Source organism: Hyla sarda, chromosome 11, assembly GCF_029499605.1.
Source record: "Hyla sarda isolate aHylSar1 chromosome 11, aHylSar1.hap1, whole genome shotgun sequence".
NCBI classification, from domain to species: domain Eukaryota; kingdom Metazoa; phylum Chordata; class Amphibia; order Anura; family Hylidae; genus Hyla; species Hyla sarda.
This window is the reverse complement of record NC_079199.1, coordinates 78,226,159-78,243,693: the sequence shown is the minus strand read 5'-3', so window position 1 is coordinate 78,243,693 and position 17,535 is coordinate 78,226,159. Positions and strand designations below refer to the sequence as shown.

Here is a 17,535-nt window from a genome sequence, read left to right as displayed (position 1 = left end):
AGCCCGATACTTACTGTAATCCTCCGCCCATGTGAGTGTACCCTGTACATTCACAATGGGGGGGGGGGGAACATCCAGCTGTTGCAAAACTACAACTCCCAGCATGTACGGTCTATCAGTGCATGCTGGGAGTTGTAGTTTTGCAACAGCTGGAGGCACACTGGTTTGGTAACAAACTCAGTATTTTGCAACCAGTGTGCCTTCAGCTGTTGCAAAAGCTACAACCCCCAGCATGTACGGACAGCGGAAGGGCATGCTGGGTCTTGTAGTTATGCAACAGCTGGAGGCATACTACTTTGGCTGGGGATGCTGGGGATTGTAGTTATGCAACAGCTGGAGACACATTGGTTTGCTACTTAACTCAGTGTGCCTTCAGCTGTTGCAAAACTACAACTCTCAGCAGTCACCGACAGCCAACGGGCATGCTGGGAGTTGTAGTTATGCAACCACCAGATGCACCACTACAACTCCCAGCATGCACTTTAGCTGATTGTGCAAGCTGGGAGTTGTAGTTACACAACAGCTGAAGGTACACTTTTCCATAGAAAGAATGTGCCTCCAGCTGTTGCAAAACTACATGTCCCAGCATGCCCATAAGGGAATGCTGGGAATTGTGGTGGTCTGCCTCCTGCTGTTGCATAACTACAGCTCCCAGCATGCCCTTTTTGCATGCTGGGAGCTGTTGCTAAGCAACAGCAGGAGGCTGTCACTCACCTCCAACGATCCTCGCTGCACAGGTCAGTCCCTCGTCGTCGCCGCCGCTGCTCCTGGGGCCCCGATCCCAACAGGGGCGCCGGGGGTCGGGGTCCCGAGCACCCGGGGTGCACGTCCCGCACCCGCTCACGTCCTCCGGAAGAGGGGCGGAGCGGGTTGCGGGAGTGACACCCGCAGCAGGCGCCCTGATTGGTCGGCCGGTAATCCGGCCGACGAATCAGGGCGATCGTGAGGTGGCACCAGTGCCACCTCACCCCTGCTGGCTCTGGCTGTTCGGGGCCGTCTCTGACGGCCCCGATCAGCCAATAATTCCGGGTCACCGGGTCACTGGAGACCCGATTGACCCGGAATCCGCCGCAGATCGCTGGACTGAATTGTCCAGCAATCTGCGGCCATCGCCGACATGGGGGGTCATCATGACCCCCCTGGGCGATATGCCCCGATGCCTGCTGAACGATTTCAGCAGGCATCGGGGACCATCTCCGCTCCAGATGGTTGCGGGGGGCCGGTAAAACACATGACGTTCTCATGTGTCCTTAAGGACTTGGAAATGGAGACGTATGAGAACGTCATGTGTCCTTAAGGGGTTAAGACCCCAATCATTTTTGTTTAAAAATTCAACAAATTCAAAAGCTTCTTCCCGTGACCCCTTCCACAAAATAAACAGATCATCTATAATTCTCTTAAAATACATAATATTACTATTAAAATACCAGGGAGACTGTGCGATGGACACACTCTCAAATAGACCCATATATAAATTTGCATAGCTTGGTGCGAAACGTGTGCCCATCGCACAGCCTCTCGTCTGGCGATAGACCACATTTGGCTTACAAATATTCCCTACGGACAGTACCAGAGGATAAGAAAAAATTGTACTTCCTCCGAGGATTTTAAAGAACAATCAAAAATTACATATAAGTGTTTTAAAGAAAAAAAAATACCCTAAAAGAATATTAACAAACACATATAAAAGAGTAGAGGGACTAAAACAGACTGATTTATTTAAATATGAGCTAAAACAAAAACAAAACAATACACCCAAATTTAATTTTATTACTTCTTTTAACAATGCCACAAACAAAATAAGAAACATATTAAATAAATACTGGCCAATTATTATGACGGATCCTATTTTAAAATTATTAATCCCAAAACGTCCTACCCTAACATTCAGACGATCAAAAACATTAAGAAATCATTTAGCCCCAAGCAAACTAAAAAATAAAATTATCAAACCAAATTTTTGTAAACCTACCATGATTGGTACATTCCGCTGCGATAAAAAACGCTGTCTGTGCTGCGAATGGATTGCATTTCCTCCCTGTGATTCAGTAACATCTTTCTCTACAGGCGAAGTTTTTTCTTTGAAAGAAAAATTAAACTGCTCCGATTCCTTTGTTATTTATCTCCTTACATGTGAGTGTGGGCTTCAGCATGTGGGCCGCACGGTACAAACTGTACGTGCCCGCATAAATAAACATAGATATAATATCAAAAACAATGTTATACTACATAGTGTATCAAGACACACCACAGCTTTACACAACAGTAACCACAATTGTTTGAAACTAACTATCTTGGAAAGTATCCCTTTAGAATATGATGACCGCTTTCAAAAATTAGTGAATAGGGAATCCTTTTGGATTTATTCCCTTAACTCCTTGTGGCCAAGGGGATTAAATGAGACAATAGATAAAACATTTCAATGATAGGTTCGGAGTCTTATTTATTTATTTATCCATGTATATAAAGAATTTTTAAAGAAAAGGTTTTTTTTTTATATTATCTTGGATCACATGGAAAAACGTCATTTTATGCTAATTAATTTGTGATGTCATTTCCGGTTCCAATAACCAAATGAGTATATATGTGTTGTTTTTATGCATATTTAGCATGTCTGAGGAAAAGGACGGAGCGTCCTTGAAACGTGTTACATGTGAATAAAAGTTACCCATACTTAGCTTGTGGACAGCGCTATCATCTATCCCTCATCCCCTCACACCTGGCTGGTGTGAAAACTCTGCCGTTCTTATTCCCACGCTGTTGCCTGGGCGGGATATAGCTGCAGTCCACATCGGATTGTTGTGCCTCTATCCTAGCACAACTATATCTGGTGAGTCCTTTCATTAAAGGGTCCCCCCCTTTTTTTACAGTCAAATCGTTCTACACATTGGAGCATTCTGTTTTCTTCTTCTTCTTCTGTGATTGATATAGCCTGGCTAAACCACATTGATCTGTATGAGGAATCTACCGATTCCTCCTAAAAGTCCCCTAAGGGGACTAAAAGTGTAAAAAAAAAAAAAAAAAAAAAAAGTTTTAAAAAACACCCATTAACCACTTCCATATTAAAAGTTTGAATCACCCCCTTTTCCAAAATTCCATATAAGAAATACGTAAACATAATAAAAATAAACATATGTGGTATTACCGCGTGTGTAAATGTCCGAACTATAAAACATAATGTTAATTAAACTTCACAATCAATAGCATACACCGTGGGTGTCAAACATGCGGCCAACAATGAATATCTTTCTGGCCCGGCAAAGATATTCATTGCTCTGGTTACCTGGAAACGGGCAGAGATAAAATAAAAAAGTCAGAGGCTGTCCAGGAGCGGTTGAAGGATGGTGGAGGCAGTCCAAGAGAAGTTGGAGGCTGTCCAGTAGCTGACAAGCGGTCCAGAAGAGGATGGAGGCTGTCAGAGGCAGTCAAGGAGCTGTTGGAGGCGGTCCAGGAGAGGATGGAGGTGCGCAGAGGTCAACGTCATGTCCTGATGTGACGTCATCAGGCTGCTCCTTAAAGGAGTTCTGACACATGCTGCGGACGGCACCATTGCGGCTATAGACACAGGACACCAGATTGACAAGGTGAGAAAAGTAAATATTAATGCTAATATTGTTGTTTGATTTATTTATTTTTTAAACAGGGAATGGGGTCTTGTGCAGGGGGGTCATGGGGGCAAAAGGGGCATGGGGTGTTGTCCAAAAGGGGCCTGGGGTCTTGTGACGGAGGGGCATGGGGTCTTGTGCAAAGGGGCATGGAGTCTTGTGAAGGGGGGTCATGGGGTCTTGTGAAGGGGGTCCTGGGGTGTTTTGCAGGGGGGCATGGGGTCTTGTGTAGGGTGAGCATGGGGTCTTGTGCAAAGGAGGGCATGGGTTTTTGTGCAGGGAGGCATGGGGTCTTGTGCAAAGGGGCATGGAGTGTTGTACAAAAGGGGCATGGGGTCATGTGAAGGGGTCATGAGGTGTTGTGCATGGAGGCATGGGGTCTTGTGTAGGGTGGGCATGGGATCTTGTGCAAAGGAGGCATGGGATCTTGTGTAGGGGGGCATGAGGTCTTGTGCAGGGGGGCATGGCTTGTTGTGCACAGGGGACATGGGGTGTTGTGCAGGGAGGGCATGGGGTCTTGTGCAGGGGGGGTTGGGTTATTGTACAGGGGGGTTGGGGTCTTGATACATATAGTAAAGTTAAATTATTTTTTTTTGATGCGGCCCACATAAACTTAAACCTTGTTTTTTTTGGCCCATGTTAACCTTTGGGTTTGATATGCTTGGCGTACAAGTAAAAAAATTCAAAAGTCCAAAATTGCACTTTGCGTACCCGTATCAGATTTCTTGTTTCATTTTTAACAAGCCCTCTGAAAAATGAAAGAAGGGATCTGATTGGTTGCTATGGGCAACTCAGCAACTTTTCCTCTGCACAGGTTTTGATAAATCTCCCCCATGGTGTCATTTTTAACGAAAAGTGCACTACATAGAATCGGAAGCCCACAAAATTATCAAAAATTGCATTTTTGTTTTTCAATTTTGCCCCACAAATATTTTTTTTTTTTGTGGTTTCGTCAAAAATGTTGTGGTGAAGTGATTGATGTCATTATAAAGTGCATTTGGTGGCGCAAAAAAAAAGCCCTCATATGGGTCTGTATGTGCAAAATTGGTTTTTAGAAGGTGATGAGGAAAAAACGAAAGTGCATAAATGGAAAAACCCTGTGTCCTTAAGGGGTTAAACTAAAACCCTGACCCTCGCAATAAGGGTAGGTTAGGGTTAAATTAACTATCCTATATTTTTTGTGAACAAAGTAACATGTGACCAAGTATCATCAAAATATCTCCAGCTGGAAGTTATGCAGTAACATATACCGTAATTCTCATAGACTTGTATGGGACTTTAAACAAAAACCTAAATTACCTATCCTATGTTTGTTGTTGACATACAAGTAACATGTGTACCAAGTTTCATTTTAATATTTTTAGCCATTTGGTGATGCTGGAACATACATACATACACACACACACACACACACATTGAGTTTCATATATATATATATATATATATATATATATATATATATATATATTTATATATATTTACCATGAATATACTCTGTTTTTGTTAATTATGGCATATGCACGCACGCTCCATATGAGCGTGCATATTATCATCTTTTACCATATAATACCATATTACATACTTTTTAATTACTCTGTAAGATAATACCTCCCTAATTTCATTATACCATAAGGCTACGTTCACACAGGCAATGTCCACATGGAAAAATTCTGTGCAGACATTACCCCGACAGCGGAACGCTGGCAGAACAAGCCCGCTCTAGGACTGCTCGGAAATGCTGCATCTCCTAGATGGCAATGCATTTCTGTGCAGACTCTGCAGAAAGAATAGACACGCCCATTTTTTGCAGACTGCAAAATCAGGATTTGTGCAGCAGAAGCATCTGCAGTGGAAATTCCGCTGTGTAAACCATGCAGCAGAATCCCATTAATATCAATGCTCCGTGTGGAATTCCATTGTGTGAACATTTGTTTTTGATATCTGATTGTAGAATATATTATTTTGCTTTTTACACAACAGTACTCTACACTACACTAAATTGGGAAAAAAGAGGGCATCAAATGAGGGAAATAAAGTATGCAGCAAATAGTACTACACTAAATTGCCATACATTTACCATTGGTATATGGTCGTTTTTTTAATACCATATAAGAGGTTCAAGCTAGGTACTAGGGATCGACCGATATCGTTTTTTTAGGGCCGATACCGATAATCGGTGCAGGTTAGGGCCCATAGCCGATAACTTATACCGATATTCCGGTATAAGTTATCGGCTATTTACCCCCTGCGACACCGCTGCAGATCATTGATTTAAAGCGGGCGCTTTAAATCAATGATCTGCAGTGGCTTTTGAGGGGCCATAGGCCGCCGCCACCACCCGCTTCTCTCCCCCTACCTGTCAGGGTGGTCCGGGCCATCCATTCTTCCTTCCTGTAGTGTCCGGGGGCGTTCCGGGTGGAGGGTGAACCGGTCCGGGCTGTCCTTCTCCGGCGGTCATCTTCTCCACTCCTGGCAGGCTCTGGCCTAGTACGCTGCATAGACGCCGCTGCGCAGTGACGCCCGTGCACAGCGACGCACCTGACGTCACGGCGTAGCGGCGTCTATGCAGTGTACTAGGCCGGAGCCTGCCCGGAGTGGAGAAGATAACCGCCGGAGAAGAAGGACAGCCCGGACCGGTTCACTCTTCACCCGGAATGCCCCCGGACACTACAGGAAGGATGGATGGCCCGGACCACCCCCATTAAGTTAAATTTTTTTATTGACTCGGAGGGTGGGGGAGGGGCCCGACCGGTATAGCGGTATGGGCAAAAATCCATACCGGTATACCGCCCAGCATCACGGTGGGGGGTGCGGTGCGGCGGGTCGGGGGGTGGCGCGGCGGGTACTTTATTTTATTTCATTGTGGACCAAAATTCATTATTATTTGTTGGCATTTTTGATGCACTCTTCAGTTTTGGTATCTTTTATGTTCCTTCCCCGCCCCCTTCTCCTTCAAGTCCTTTATGTAGGTCTTGTCTTCACATGTATGAAATTGTTTAGCAATTCAGTTCCCCCCCCAATATAAATAAATTAGCCAGATACCAACCAAGCAGCAACAGCCTGACATTACCAGGGTGGGCGAGGACCATTATTATTGGTCCTGCCAAGCCTAAGATATGTCAGCCTGTTATTGCCTAGGCCCAGGAGCGCCATGTTTGACGATCTGGCCCTTTTGGTACCGTCGCTTCTCGGCACCCCTGGGGCGATGGGTACCAGGGTAATATTTGGAGGTCAGCGCTAGCTGTTTTTGGGGCTAACACTAAGGCTGCTTTCACACTATAAAAATTCATCTGTTATAAACGTCCGTTAGAAAAGCTTTAAAAAAGGATGTTAAACGTCCATTACAAAATCCCATTAAAGTCTACGGGATTTTTTGATTATCCGTTATGACCCATTATAGTCCGTCATGACTAGCGGACGTTAATTGTGATGGAAGAATTAACGGCACATGCACTAATTTTTCTTCTGTCACAAGAAACGGATAAATTAACGGCCGTTATTTTTAACATTGAAGTCTATGGCAAACGGATGAGCCTTTATGTCATCCGTTTGCACCTGGTTTATAATATCCGTTATTTCTGAGGTGACATCAGCAGACTCCTGCAGTGCTGAGGGACTACTACTACTCCCATTATGGAACAGACTTATTTTCATGATCGGAGTAGTAATTCCCCGGCTGCGGGAGTCTGCAGACAGCTGGGGAGACTACATTAGTGTTTGTACTACTACCCCATCATGGAACAGAGTCTGTTCCATGATGGGGTTGTAGTACAGGGGCTGAGGGATTGATTGGTTGCACTCTGCAACCCTGCGGCCGATACCGAGGGGCCATTCAGGGCTCGCAGCGAGAGATTTAAAAATTACCATTGTGAGTAGCAGGGGGCCATATCTATATTAAAAGCGCTGTGGGGGCAAGATATATATAGTGCTGCAGGGGGGGGGGCAGACATATAGCCTATATATCTAGCCCCCCAGTGCATTTATAATATGCCCCCTGCAGCACATTAATAAAGATATGACCCCCGCCGGCGCATTTATACATATATACCCCCCCGGCACATTTATACATAAATTCCCTTGCCGGCACATTTATACATATGTACCCCCCGCCGGCGCATTAATAAATATATACCCCCCGCCGGCGCATTAATAAATATATACCCCCCGCCGGCGCATTAATAAATATATACCCCCTGCCGGTATATATAAGTAGTGAGACTGTCCAGGCATGCTGGAAGCTGTAGTTCTGCAACACCTGAAGGGCCAGATGTTACAGAACTATAACTCCCAGCATGTCTGGGCATGCTTGGAGTGGTCGTTTTGCAACATCTGTAGGACTACAGCTTGGGCACCACTGTATGGTGGTCTCCAAACTGTGGCCCTCCAGATGTTGCAAAACTACAACTTCCAGCATGCCCAGACATCCTTTGGCTTTCTGGGCATGCTGGAAGTTGTAGTTTGGCAACTCCTAGAAGGCAGCAGTGAAGATCACTTACCACTGATCTTCACGGCTGCCTCCACCGCTGCTCCTTTGCCGCCTCCTTACTTCCGCTGATGCCTGCCGGTTAGTCCCAATGTGAAATCAGTCAAATGCATTCTACACCTCCCCCCTTTTCATACTCTTTTCCTACCATATCTTTCACTCCCCTGCTATTTGGGGAAATTGGAGAAGGGAGTGCCTACATACATTGTCTTGGCTCAACAGGTGTCGTGTCAACTGTGTCCCTCCATATACACCAGGTGAGTTCTACTACATAAATGGCATTAGTGACTGTTTGGATGAGCGCTGCCCGTTTTGTAATTCTTTTCTTACATAATGAACAGAGTCATGCCCTTCTGGGTCTATTTACTGGGGGGTATTCATCAAGAGTGGTGTAGGTGAACGTTTTTTTACCTTATTAAATCATGTGTAGAGATGAGCGAACTTACAGTGATTTCATTCGTCACAAACTCCTCAGCTCGGCAGTTGCTGACTTTAGCCTGCATAAATTAGTTCAGCTTTCAGGTGCTGACTTTAGCCTGCATAAATTAGCATAGCTTTCAGGTGCTCCGGTGGGCTGGAAAAGGTGGATACAGTCCTAGGAGAGAGTCTTTTTATGTAGGGTTTTTCTCTTTTTTAATAGTGTTAACTGTGCGGGATAAATAACTTTATTTAATTATTATTTTATAATACAGGGCTTTATTAGAAAAGGGACATTTATATAGTTTTTTACACTTTTTATTGAAAAACATTTTATTTTCACACTTTTTACCTGTTAACCTCTTAAGGACGCAGGGCGTATGGATACGCCCTGCATCCCGAGTCCTTAAGGACGCAGGGCGTATCCATACGCCCGTGGGAATTTCGGTCCCCACCGCTAGCCGGTTGGGGACCGGAGCCGGATGCCTGCTGAAATCGTTCAGCAGGCATCCTGGCATATCGCCCAGGGGGGTCATTATGCCCCCCCCATGTCGGCGATCGGTCCAGCGATCTGCGGCGATTCCGGGTCAATCGGGTCTCCAGTGACCCGGTGACCCGGAATTACTGGCTGTTCTGGGCCGTCTCTGACGGCCCCGAACAGCCAGAGAGTGCAGGGGTGAGGTGGCACTGGTGCCACCTCACGATCGCCCTGATTCGTCGGCCGGATTACCGGCCGACCAATCAGGGCGCCTGCTGCAGGTGTCACTCTCGCACCCGCTCCGCCCCTCTTCCGGAGGACGTGAGCGGGTGCGGGACGTGCACCCCAGGTGCTGGGGACCCCGATCCCCAGCGCCCCTGTTGGGATCGGGGCCCCAGGAGCGACGGCGGCGGCGAGGGACAATCCTGTGATGAAGCAGCAGCAGGAGGTGAGTTACAGCCTCCTGCTGTTGCTTAACAACAGCTCCCAGCATGCAAAAAGGGCATGCTGGGAGCTGTAGTTATGCAACAGCAGGAGGCAGACCACCACAACTCCCAGCATTCCCTTATGGGCATGCTGGGACTTATGGTTTTGCAACAGCTGGAGGCACATTTTTTCTATGGAAAAGTGTACCTTCAGCTGTTGTATAAACTACAACTCCCAGCTTGCACAAACAGCTAAAGTGCATGCTGGGAGTTGTAGTGGTGCATCTGCTGGTTGCATAACTACAACTCCCAGCATGCCCGTTGGCTGTCGGTGACTGCTGAGAGTTGTAGTTTTGCAACAGCTGAAGGCACACTGGTTGTGAAACTTAGAGTTTTTTTTTTTACCTAACTCAGTGTTTCACGACCGGTGTGCCTCCTGCTGTTGCAAACTACAACTCCCAGCAGTCACCTTACACCATGCACCGTACATGCTGGGAGTTGTAGTTTTGCAACAGCTGGAGGCACACTGGTTTTGAAACACTGAGTAAGGTCACAAATTCCGTGATACATAACCAGTGTGCCTACAGCTGTTGCAAAACTAAAACTCTCAGCATGTACAGTCTGTCAGCGCATGCTGGGAGTTGTAGTTTTGCAACAGCTGGATGTCCCCCCCAATGTGAATGTACAGGGTACACTCACATGGGCGGAGGCTTACAGTAAGTATTGGGCTGCAAGTTTGAGCTGCAGCAAATTTTCTGCAACAGCTCAAACTGCCAGCGAGAAACTACTGTGAACCCCCGCCCGTGCGACTGTACCCTAAAAACACTACACTATACTACCACAAAAAATAAAATAAAAAGTAAAAAAACACTACATATACACATACCCCTACACAGCCCCCCTCCCCTCCCCAATAAAAATGAAAAACGTCTGGTACGCCACGGTTTCCAAAACGGAGCCTCCAGCTGTTGCAAAACAACAACTCCCAGTATTGCTGGACAGCCGTTGACTGTCCAGGCATGCTGGGAGTTTTGCAACAGCTGGAGGCACCCTGTTTGGGAATCACTGGCGTAGAATACCCCTATGTCCACCCCTATGCAATCCCTAATTTAGGCCTCAAATGCGCATGGCGCTCTCACTTTGGAGCCCTGTCGTATTTCAAGGCAACAGTTAAGGGTCACATATGGGGTATCGCCGTACTCGGGAGAAATTGGGCTTCAAATTTTGGGGGGTATTTTCTGCTTTTACCCTTTTTAAAAATGTAAAGTTTTTGGGAAAAGAAGCATTTTAGGTAAAATTTTTTTATTTTTTTTTACATATGCAATAGTTGTGAAACGCCTGTGGGGTATTAAGGTTCACTTAACCCCTTATTACATTCCCCGAGGGCTCTAGTTTCCAAAATGGTATGCCATGTGGGCTTTTTTTGCGGTCCTGGCACCATAGGGGCTTCCTAAATGCGGCATGCCCCCAGAGCAAAATTTGCTTTCAAAAAGCCAAATGTGACTCCTTCTCTTCTGAGACCTGTAGTGCGCCAGCAGAGCACTTTTCACCCCCATATGGGGTGTTTTCTGAATCGGGAGAAATTGGGCTTCAAATTTTGGGGGGTATTTTCTGCTTTAACCCTTTGTATAAATGTAAATTTTTTGGGAAACCAAGCATTTTAGGTACATTTTTTTATTTTTTTTTACATATGCAAAAGTCGTGAAACACCTGTAGGGTATTAAGGTTCACTTTACCCCTTGTTACGTTCCCCGAGGGGTCTAGTTTCCAAAATGGTATGCCATGTGTTTTTTTTTTTGCTGTCCTGGCACCATAGGGGCTTCCTAAATGCGGCATGCCCCCAGAGCAAAATTTCCTTCAAAAAAGCCAAATGTGACTCCTTCTCTTCTGAGACCTGTAGTGCGCCAGCAGAGCACTTTTCACCCCCATATGGGGTGTTTTCTGAATCGGGAGAAATTGGACTTCAAATTTTGGGGGGTATTTTCTGCTATTACCCTTTTTAAAAATGTAAAACTTTAGGGAAACCAAGCATTTTAGGTAAAAATTTTTTTTTTTTTTTTTACATATGCAAAAGTCGTGAATCACCTGTGGGGTATTAAGGTTTACATTACCCCTTGTTACGTTCCCCGAGGGGTCTAGTTTCCAAAATGGTATGCCATGTGGGGTTTTTTGCTGTTCTGGCACCATAGGGGCTTCCTAAATGTGCCATGCCCCCCAAAAACCATTTGACGCTCCTTCCCTTCTGAGCCCTCTACTGCGCCCGCCGAACACTTTACATAGACATATGAGGTATGTGCTTACTCGAGAGAAATTGGGTTTCAAATACAAGTAAACAATTTTCTCCTTTTTACCCCTTGCAAAAATTCAAAAATTGGGTCTACAAGAACATGCGAGTGTAAAAAATGAAGATTGTGAATTTTCTCCTTCACTTTGCTGCTATTCCTGTGAAACCCGTAAAGGGTTAAAACGCTGACTGAATGTCATTTTGAATACTTTGGGGGGTGCAGTTTTTATAATGGGGTCATTTATGGGGTATTTCTAATATGAAGACCCTTCAAATCCACTTCAAACCTGAACTGGTCCCTGAAAAAAAGCGAGTTTCAAAATTTTGTGAAAAATTTGAAAATTGCTGCTGAACTTTGAAGCCCTCTGGTGTCTTCCAAAAGTAAAAACTCATCAATTTTATGATGCAAATATAAAGTAGACATATTGTATATGTGAATTAAAAAAAAAATTATTTGGAATATCCATTTTCCTTACAAGCAGAGAGCTTCAAAGTTAGAAAAATGCAAAATTTTCTAATTTTTCATGAAATTTTGGGATTTTTCACCAAGAAAGGATGCAAGTTACCAAAAAATTTTACCACTACGTTAAAGTAGAATATGTCACGAAAAAACAATCTCGGAATCAGAATGATAACTAAAAGCATTCCATAGTTATTAATGTTTAAAGTGACAGTGGTCAGATTTGCAAAAAATGGCCGAGTCCTTACGGTTAAAAAGGGCTCAGTCCTTAAGGGGTTAAACTATACTGCAGTACAACTTAACTGCAGTATAGTATAACTGCTATGACAGTTCACCTGTACAATTCAGGCTAGGACTGGACCTTACAGGCTTCCATACTGAGAAGATAGGAAGCTATCCACTGGCTTTCTGTTGCTATGGTAATCAGCCAGGTCGCGTTGACAATCTTGCGGGAATATAGACACAATTTTTCCTGTAATGAATGGAACGCATTCACCGCTTTACTCATTGTGGGGTTAGTGGACATTTCCAGGAATGGGAGCGTACCTGTACACCCTACGTCTTCAACTGGTTAAACCAGTGCCGACAAATAAATGAAAGGATGGCAGCATATGGCAACTTTACTGACCTGCATTATGAACCTGAAAACCCTCATGGGTTTTTCGGTTTGAAAATGTGTAATTTTCCCTTATGCTGCTACCCTCTTATAATCCATCATTTTTGGGCCAGGTAGTACGATAACTTGGCGACAAGATAACAGTATGAGTGTATGATAGTTTGGGAAAATAGGTGTAAAAGGACAAATGGATGAAAGGATAGCAGCATATGGCAACTTTACTGTTTGCTTTTTTTCAAAGCTAAAGAGGAGCATATAATTGTTAAAAGGCTATTTTTGGAGATGGACAGGCAGGCTGTAGGGGAGGAGGTAGGCCTGTATTTTGAACTTAAAAACTCAAATATGTTTTTGGGTTCAAAATGTGTATTTTTCCCTTATGCTGCTATCCTTTGATAGTCCATAATTTTGGGGCCAGGTTGTCCGATAACTTGGCAAAATGAGAACAGTATGAGTGCATGGTTTGGGAAAATAGGTGGAGAAGGACAAATGGATGAAAGGATGGCTGCATGTGGCAACTTTACTGTTTGCTGCAAAGGAGGAGCGTATTATTATTATTAAAAGGTATATTTGGAGATGGACAGGCAGGTTGAAGGGGAGGACGTAGGCCTGTATTTTGAATGGGTTTTTGGTAGGGATCGACCGATTATCGGTATGGCCGATATTATCGACCGATAATCACGATTTTGCCAATACCTTGCCGATAAGCCGATAATGCCCCGCCCCCGCGCCGCCCCAACCGCACCGCGACCACCACCCCCCCCCGACCCGCCGCACAGCGAATGCCCCCCCCGACCCACCGCACCGCGACCACCCCCCCGACCCACCGCACCGCGTCTCACCCCCACGGTGATGCTGGGCGGTATACCGGTATGGATTTTAGCCCATACCGCTATACCGGTCGGGCCCCTCCCCCACCCTCCGAGTCAATTAAAAAAATTCAACTTACCTGTAATGGTGGTGGTCCGGGCCATCCATCGTTCCTGTAGTGTCCGGGGGCGTTCCGGGTGAAGGGTGAACCGGTCCGGGCTGTCCTTCTTCTCCGGCGGTCATCTTCTCCACTCCGGGCAGGCTCCGGCCTAGTAGCTGCATAGACGCCGCTACGCCGTGAAGTCAGGTGCGTCGCTGCGCACGGGCGTCACTGCGCAGTGGCGTCTATGCAGCGTACTAGGCCGGAGCCTGCCCGAAGTGGAGAAGATGACCGCCGGAGAAGGACAGCCCGGACCGGTTCACCCTCCACCCGGAATGCCGCCGGTGTGAGGTGGTTTTTTGCGCCCCCGTAGATCGATGCGTCCGCTCCTCCCCCAGCTCTCCGAACATTTCCGAAGCTAGAACTGGGGGAGGGCAGAGCAAGGGTAGGGAGGAGGTTCACGCCCCCTCCCTCAACTCCCTGAGCTCAGCTGGGCGCAGATCTCTACGGCACGCCCCCTCCCTGAGGACATAGATCTCCACGGCAGGTCCCCTCCCTCATCTTCCCGAGCTGAGGACATAGAGCAGTGCTCCCAATGAGCTCTATGTGTAAAGGGGGACATACTGTATGGGCTAAAGGGGGACATACTGTATGGGCTAAAGGGGGACATACTGCACGGGCTAAAGGGGGACATACTGTACGGGCTAAAGGGGGACATACTGTATGGGCTAAAGGGGGACATACTGTACGGGCTAAAGGGGGACATACTGTATGGGCTAAAGGGGGACATACTGTATGGGCTAAAGGGGGACATACAGTATGGGCTAAAGGGGGACATACTGTATGGGCTAAAAGGGGACATACTGCACGGGCTAAAGGGGAACATTTAGCCTGAACAGTATGTCCCCCTTTAGCCCATACAGTATGTCCCCTTTAGCCCATGCAGTATGTCCCCTTTAGCCCATACAGTATGTCCCCTTTAGCCCATGCAGTATGTCCCCCTTTAGCCCATACAGTATGTCCCCTTTAGCCCATACAGTATGTAACCTTTAGCCCATGCAGTATATCCCCCTTTAGCCCGTGCAGTATGTCCCCCTTTAGCCCGTGCAGCATGTCCCCCTTTACACATAGAGCACATTGGGAGCACTGCTCTACGTCCTCAGGGAGGGGAGATGAGGGAGGGGACCTGCCGTGGAGATCTATGTACTCAGGGAGGGGGCGTGCCGTAGAGATCTGCGTCCAGCCGAGCTCAGTGAGGGGAGATGAGGGAGGGGGCGTAAACCTCCTCCCTCCCCTTGCTCTGCCCTCCCCCAGTTCTAGCTTCGGAAATGTTTGGAGAGCTGGGGGAGGAGCGGACGCATGGATCTACGGGGGCGCAAAAAACCACCTCACACCGGAAACTACAGGAAGGATGGATGGCCCGGACCACCCTGACAGGTAGGGGGAGAGAAGCGGGTGGCGGCGGCCTATGGCACCGCAAAAGCCACTGCAGTGCATTGATTTAAAGCGCCCGCTTTAAATCAATGACCTGCAGCGGTGTCGAGGTGGGATAAATAGCCAATAACTTATACCGATATTCTGGTATCGGCCCTAACCTCCACCGATTATCGGTATCGGCCCTAAAAAAACGATATCGGTCGATTCCTAGTTTTTGGGTTCAAAATGTGTATTTTTCCCTTATGCTGCTATCCTTTTATAATACATCATTTTGGGGCCAGGTTGTCCGATAACTTGGCAAAGTGAGAACAGTATTAGTGTATCCCAACCTCATATTCTGTCCTCATATCCATCCTCTTATCACGACCTAATATCCTGTCCTCATATCCCGACCTTATATCCCCTCCTCTTATCCTGTCCTCATATCCCGACCTCATATCCTGTCCTCATATCCCATTCTCATATCCCGACCTCATAGGCCATCCTCATATGCTGTCCTCCTATCCAGACCTAATATCCCGTCCTCCAATCCAGTCCTCATATCCCATCCTCATATCACAACCTCATATCCCGTCCTTATGTCCCATCCTCCTATCCCGTCCTCATATTTCATTCTCATATTCTGTCCTCATATCTCAACCTCATATCCCATCCTTATATCCTGTCCTCATATTCCCACCTCCTATCTTGACCTCATATCCCATCCTCATATCCCGACCTTATATCCCATCCTCATATCCTATCCTCAGATGGGACTGATTTGTGATGAAGATATTGTAAGCTGAAAATAGAAGGGGACATGGCTTTGTGGGACTGGGCATGATTTGCAAGCCAGACCGATGCACATAAAAGGGTAGATAATATAAGGAGTGGGGCTTAAAATGTGGGCTTGTCTATGTGAGATGGGGTATGGCTTGCAAGCCAGATTGACACATTCACCAGGAGATGCAGAACGGAGCTTGTGGAGTAAGGTACTGGAAGTCCCATATACTTGAATGGGTCTTAAAACAAAAACCCATCTTTTATTTAAAAAAAGGGTGTATGTAAGGGTTAATTTAACTATCATATCTTTTCATTTGACATATAAGTAATATGTGTACCAGGTATTATTGAAATATCTCCAGCTGTACGGAAGTTATGTCGGAACATACATTTCCCAATGATTTGCATGGGACTTTAAACAAAAACCCCGACCCTGACAAATGGGGGTAGTTAAGGGATAAATTAACTATCCTATAGTTTAAGTGGTCATAAAAGTAACACGTGACCAAGTATTATCGAAATATCTCAAGCCATTTTGGAAAGTTATGCAGTAACATATATTTTCCATAGACTTGTATGGGACTTTAACCCCTTCCCGACCTATGACATACCTGTACGTCATGGGTGGCAAGGTGTTCCCGACCCATGACATACAGGTACGTCATGAACATTACTGCCGCTACTCGCGGCACCCCGCAGCTCCCGGAAAGATGGTGGCTATCACTGATAGCCAGCCATCTTACCGTGCGACCACGGGGGGTTTCATCCCCCACCCCCCCCCCAGCGATCGCTGCTATCAGCTGGTCAAATCTGACTAGCTGATAGAAGCGTTTCGCTATGAAAATACTTAGCAGCGCGGTGTGTGAGTCCCGATCACGGGGATCGGGACACACACCGCTCTGCTAAGTGTCCCTGACCCGTCCCCCGGCGTCACTTACCCGTCCGAGCGGTGTCCCGAGCGGTCCCGGCGGTCCCGGCGTCCTCCATGCGGTCCTGGCTGCGCTGCGTCCCGGAGGTGCCTCTGAGAGTTTCAATACTGCAACTCCCAGCATGCCCAGACAGCCTTTGGCTTTCTGGGCATGCTGGGAGTTGTAGTTTTGCAACATCTGGAGGTCCACAGTTTGGAGACCACTGTATAATGGTCTCCAATCTGTGCTCTTCCAGATGTTGCAAAACTACAAATCTCAGCATGCTCAGTCTGTCCAGGCATGCTGGGAGTTGTAGTTCTCTAACATCTGGAAGAGCACAGATTGGAGACCATTATACAGTGGTCTCCAAACTGTGGACCTCCAGATGTTGCAAAACTACAACTCCCAGCATGCCCAAACTGCCCAAGCATGCTGGAAGTTGTAGTTCGGCAACATCTGATCCTTCAGATATTGCCGAACTACAACTTCCAGCATGCCTGGGCAGTCTGGGCAGTCTGGGCATGCTGGGAGTTGTAGTTTTGCAACAACTGGAGGCACACTAGTTGGGAAACATTGTCCGTTTCCTACCTCAGTGCCTCCAGCTGTTGCAATTGTTGCAAAACTATAACTTCCAGCATGCACTGACAGACCATGCATGCTGGGAGTTGTAGTTTTGCAACAGCTGGAGGCACACTGGTTTGGAAACACTAAGTTTGGTTGCAAAACACTTGAAAGTTTATTACTTAACTTAGT

The 17,535-nt window shown here is 46.5% G+C and overlaps 1 protein-coding gene across 3 annotated transcripts in view; it reads left to right on the top strand.

The window, feature by feature from the left end:
• The first annotated feature begins 2,501 nt into the window (after positions 1-2,501).
• The window catches only part of LOC130295874 (uncharacterized), a 464,016-nt gene continuing 448,982 nt past the window's right edge, over positions 2,502-17,535 (top strand). For 2 of the 3 annotated variants that reach the window (XM_056547151.1, XM_056547147.1), the window contains exon 1: positions 2,502-3,584. The gene's annotated coding sequence lies outside the window, so the exon portion shown is untranslated. The remainder of the gene's footprint in view (positions 3,585-17,535) is intronic. The other variant, XM_056547149.1, reaches the window with a different exon arrangement.